Below are 6,000 nucleotides of genomic sequence, written 5' to 3'. Positions count from 1 at the left end.
CTTGTGAACAGTGCAAAGATTTTCCCTAAAAGACAGTTCTGGGAAAACTGTGTGGCTCATGCCTGTAATCCAGCACTTTGGGAGGCCAAGACAGGTGGATCATGAGGTCAGGAGTTCAAGACCAGCCTGACCAACATAGTGAAACCCCGTCTCTACTAAGAATACAAAAATTAGCCAGGCATGGTGGTGCACGCCTGTAGTCCCAGCTACTTGGGGAGGCTGAGGCAGGAGAATCGCTTGAAACCGGGAGATGGAGGTCGCAGCTAGCCGAGATCATGTCACTACACTCCAGCCTGGGCGACCGAGCAAAACTCCGTCTCAAAAAAAGCACACAAAAAACAAAAAACAGGTCTGGGCCTGTTCTATAAGGGCAACTGAGCTTAAAATTCATCACTATGAAGGGATTGCAAATATCTTAGCCTAAAATAATTTCAAGACCCAGTGTGGTGGCTCATACCTGTACCCAGCACTTTAAGAGGCAGAGGCAGAATTCCTTTAGCCCAGGAGTTGAAGACCAGCCTGGGGAACATAGCGAGACCCCGTCTCTACAAAAAATTTAAGAAATAAGCTGGGCGTGGTGGCACATGCCTGTGGTCCCAGCTACTCAGAAGGCTGACATGAGAGGATCCCTTGAGTCCCGAGGCTGAGACCGCAGTGAGCCATGATCACACCACTGCACTGCAGCCTGGGCGACAAAGCAAAAGCCTGTCACTTTCTAAACCAGGGTCTAGAAATCATCTATCATAGCTAAGGGGAGACAATTTTCTACAAGCTAATTTTAATCACTGTAACTTCTTGGGGAGCTTCTAATATAAATGGACTGCTGTTCTGTCTCTTCCACAGGTTTGTATTGCTTCTGGATCCTTTAATTATCCATGTTTTCTAAGTAAGTGCTTTGTCCTTGGATCCCTTTATAAACTGGAGAGATCGCGGCCGGGCGCGGTGGCTCAAGCCTGTAATCCCAGCACTTTGGGAGGCCGAGGCGGGCGGATCACAAGGTCAGGAGATCGAGACCATCCTGGCTAACACGGTGAAACCCCATCTCTACTAAAAAGTACAAAAAACTAGCCGGGCGAGGTGGCGGGCGCCCGTAGTCCCAGCTACTCGGGAGGCTGAGGCAGGAGAATGGCATGAACCCGGGAGGCAGAGATTGCAGTGAGCTGAGATCCGGCCACTGCACTCCAGCTTGGGCGACAGAGCGAGACTCCGTCTCAAAAAAAAAAAAAATAAATAAATAAACTGGAGAGATCGCATCCATATTCACTGCTCTACTTCATCTGCCATCTGTTTGGTGATGACAAATGATCTATAACACTGGACTGACTTTTAAAAGAAATTAATAAGTATTTTATTGATATATAATATTTCTACATATTTATGGGATACATATGATATTTTGTTGCATGCATAGAATATGTAACGATCAACTCAGGGTATTTAGGATAGCTAGCATTTTGAGTATTTATTATTTCTATGTGTTGTAAACATTTCAGATGATCTCTTTAAGCTATTTTGAAATATATAACACATTGTTAACCATTAGACTGCCTTATCTTTGGACCTGTAGACCTGCATGACCAGTATCATCATGGATATTTTTACCTCTTTACCTGAATGTCTCTTTGATGTCTTTTTTTTTTTTTTTGAGATGGAGTGTTGCTCTGTCACCTAGGCTGGAGTGCAGTGGCACGATCTCGGCTCACTGCCACCTCCACTTTCTGGGTTCAAGCAATTCTCCTACCTCAGTCTCCCAAGTAGCTGGGACTACAGGTGTGTGCCACGATGCCTGGATAATTTTTTGTATTTTTTTTAGAGACAAGGTTTCACCATGTTAGCCAGGATGGTCTTGATCCCCTGACCTCATGATCTGCCTGCCTCGGCCTCCCAAAGTGCTGGGATTACAGGTGTGAGCCACCAAACCCGGCCTCTCTGATGTCTTAATGTTACAAATATTCATAATTTCAGTTGAACACCCATTCCTCTAAAATCCTACCAGAATCCTGGGAGGTAATTAAGATTCCTTCCTGGATGGGCACAGTGGCTTACGCCTGTAATCCTAGCACTTTGGGAGGCCGAGGCAGGTGGACCACGAGTTCAGTAGTTTGAGACCATCCTGGCTAAGATAGTGAAGCCCTGTCTCTACTAAAAATACAAAAAATTAGCCGGGTGTGGTGGCGGGCGCCTGTAATTCCAGCTACTCGGAAGGCTGAGGCAGGAGAATCTCGTGTATCTGGGAGGCGGAGTTTGCAGTGAGCGGAGATCGTGCCACTGCACTCCATCCTGGGCAACAGAGTGAGACTTTGTCTCAAAAAAAAAAAAAAAAAGATTCCTTCCTTTCCCTCTCTCTGCACATCACTCAATTCCTTCCTTTCTAATTCCACTTTATGAAAAGGTCTTGAGTTTTTCCTTTTCATATGTGGTGACTGCCTCATTTCTTCGTTAGATGATTGCATGCAAGTTTCCTGATTTTTACCACTTTGGTGTTGCCCTTCTTCTTCTTTTTTTTTTTTTTTTTTTTTTTGAGACGAAGTCTCACTCTCGCCCAGGCTGGAGTGCAGTGGCCAGATCTCAGCTCACTGCAAGCTCCGCCTCCCGGGTTCACGCCATTCTCCAGCCTCAGCCTCCCGAGTAGCTGGGACTACAGGCACCCGCCACCTCGCCCGGCTAGTTTTTTGTATTTTTTTAGTAGAGACGGGGTTTCACCGTGTTAGCCAGGCTGCTCTCGATCTCCTGACCTCGTGATCCGCCCGTCTTGGCCTCCCAAAGTGCTGGGATTACAGGCTTGAGCCACTGCGACCGGCCGGTGTTGCCCTTCTTTAATGTATATCCTCCAAAATAAAGTCAGAGTTTTTAGAAATTTTTCTAAAAGTTTTGCTTCTATTATATATGCATAAGGTTCTAAATCAAAATTTACAAAGGGTATATAGAGAAAAGTCTGCCTCTTGCCCCTGACTCTTAGTCACCTCATTTCTCTTCCCAAATGTACCCACAGCTACCAATTTTGGAGAAAATAATTCATTTCTAAACGGCATCTACTTCACATCTTTCCAAAGCTTATCACTCTACAAGATAATGTCCAAACTGAGAAGCACATGAGGCATTTCAGGATTTGGTCTGTTTAACTTTAGTGGGTTTACCTCTCATTTGTTCTAACAAGTCCCTCTGTACATCAGATTCCAGCCCCTGTAACAATTAGCTCTTCCCTAAACAGCCTACTTCCCTCTGTGAATTATTTTATTTTTATTTTTATTTTTTTAAGATGGAGTCTCACTCTGTCCCCTAGGCTGAAGTGCAGTGGTGCAATCTCGGCTCACTGCAACCTCTGCCTCCCGGGTTCAAGCGATTCTCCTGTCTCTGCCTCCCGAGTAGCTGGTGTTACAGGCGCTCGCCACCACGCCCAGCTAATTTTTGTATTTTTAGTAGAGATGAGGGTTCATCATGTTGGCTAGGCTGGTCTCGAACTCCTGACCTTTGGTAATCCGCCCACCCCAGCCTCCCAAAGTGCTGGGATTACAGGCATGAGCTACCATGCCCAGCCCCCTCTGTGATTTTATATTTGCTCTTTTTCCGACCTGGAATGCCTTCCCCAAGTTCCCTCCATCCCCCATGGCACCTGTTTCTTTCTTTTCTTTACTTTTTTTTTTTTTGAGATGGAGTCTTGCTCTCTCACCCAGGCTGGAGTGCGGTGGCACGATCTCGGCTCACTGCAACCTTTGCCTCCCAGCTTCAAGCGATTCTCCTGTCTCAGCCTCCCGAGTAGCAGGATTACAGGTGCACACCGCCATGCCTTGCTAATTTTTTGTATTTTAGTAAAGACAGGGTTTTACCATGTTGCCCAGGCTGCTCCAACTCCTGAGCTCAGGCAATCCACCTGCCTCGGCCACCCAAAGTGTTAGGATTACAGGTGTGAGCTACTGCACCTGGCCTTCTTTACTTTTTTATTTTTATATTTTTGAGACAGGGTCTCACTTTGTCACTCAGACTGGAGTGCAGTGGCATAAACACGACACACTGCAGCCTTGACCTCCTGGGCTCAGATGATTTTCTTACCTCAGCCTCCTGATTAGCTGGGACTACAGGCATGCACCCCCACGCCTGGCTGATTTTTTGTAGAGATGAGGTCTCATAATGTTGCCCAGGCTGGTCTCAAACTCCTGAGCTCAAGTGATCCTCCTGCCTCGCCTCCCAAAGTGTTGGGATTACAGGGGTGAAACACTGTGCCTGGGTGGCCTCCCTTTTGTGTGTGGAAAACATCATCTCTTAATACTTCTCCATAAACATATTCAAGTTAAAGCTTTGGCAGACCTCCACAGATAAAGGTTATACTGACCTCTCATGATGGCCTTTAGCACCATATATGTGTTTTATTTTGTTTATTTTTTAAGAGATAGGGTTTTGCTCTGTCACCCAGGCTGGAGTACAGTGGCATAATCATAGCTCACTGCAGCCTGTACCTCCTGAGCTCAATTGATCCTCACACCTCAGCCTCCAAAGGATCTAGGACTATAGGTAAGAACCACCAGATCCAGCTAATTTTGAATTTATTTTTATTTTTTTTGTAAAGGCAGAATCTCACTATATTGCCTAGACTTGTGTTTTTATTATAGCACCTATAACATTGCTTTGTCTCCTATTAGAAGGCAGAACCATGTTCCTTTGTTTTTTTTAAGTCCCTAGGATCTAGCAAACTGCCCAGTACATAGTGTTTAATAAAAAGAAAATATTAGTTACAATGTAGCTACAAGTAAGCTAAGGAAATATTAGCCTGCATTAATAGCAGTGTAGTACTCAGAAGTTTTAGTTCCAGCCACCATATTTAGAGATAGTCCTTGGAGAAGTGTAATATCTATCTGGCAGTATAGAGTCCAGTAATGCTGTAATAATCTTGAGAAGAAGACTCCGAGGAGGCACCTGCTCCCTTACAATGTCTAAAGGGCTAGAAAGGAAGCAGCTAACTATTAACCACACAGCTCCTCCATGAGGCTGGACATTCTCCACCAGTGTTGGTATGTCTTCATCAGTGCTGAGATGTACTGTAATTTATTTGTACTAATAAAAGCGACAGTACTTAAGTTTGCAAACAATTTACTTTTTCCCTACCTTTTTTTTTTTTTTTTTTTTTTGAGACGGAGTTTTACTCTTGCTGCCCAGGCTGGAGTGCAATGGTAAAATCTCAGCTCACTGCAACCTCTGCCTCCTGGGTTCAAGTGATTCTCCTGTCTCAGCCTCCTGAGTAGCTGGGAGTACAGGCACAGGCCACCATACCCAGCTAATTTTGTATTTTTAGTAGAGATGGGGTTTCTCCATGTTGGTCAGGCTGGTCTTGAACTCCTGACCTCAGGTGATCCACCTGCCTCGGCCTCCCAAAGTGCTGAGATTACAAGTGTGAGCCACTGCACGTGGTCTGCTTTCCCCCCACTTAAATTAGAAAGGAGTCCAGTTACTTCTATAGGCCAGGCGTGGTGGCTCATGCCTGCAGTCCTAGCACTTTGGGAGTCTGAGGTGGGAGGATCGCTTGAGGCCAGGGGTTCTAGACTGGGCTCGTTAATATAGGGAGATCCCCATCTCTACAACAAATGAAATGAAATAAATATAGTTGGGCTTGGTGGTGCGCACCGTTAGTCCTAGCCAGTCTCGAGGCTGAAGTAGGTGGAACACTTGAGTCCAACAGTTGAGTTGAGGTTACAGTGAGCTGTGATCTAACCACTGCACTCTAGCCTGGGCAACAGAGCGCTTCTTTTTTTTTTTTTTTTTTTTTTTTTTTTTTTTTTTTTTTTGAGGCGGAGTCTCGCTCTGTCGCCCGGACTGGAGTGCAGTGGCGGATCTCAGCTCACTGCAAGCTCCGCCTCCCGGGTTTACGCCATTCTCCTGCCTCAGCCTCCCGAGTAGCTGGGACTACAGGCGCCTGCCACCTCGCCCGCTAGTTTTTGTATTTTTAGTAGAGACGGGGTTTCACTGTGTAGCCAGGATGGTCTCAAACTCCTGACCTCGTGATCCGCC

This window comes from Trachypithecus francoisi, unplaced genomic scaffold, assembly GCF_009764315.1.
Source record: "Trachypithecus francoisi isolate TF-2019V2 unplaced genomic scaffold, Tfra_2.0 Lachesis_group2, whole genome shotgun sequence".
In the NCBI taxonomy this organism is placed as follows: domain Eukaryota; kingdom Metazoa; phylum Chordata; class Mammalia; order Primates; family Cercopithecidae; genus Trachypithecus; species Trachypithecus francoisi.
Note: the sequence above shows the minus strand (reverse complement) of the source record.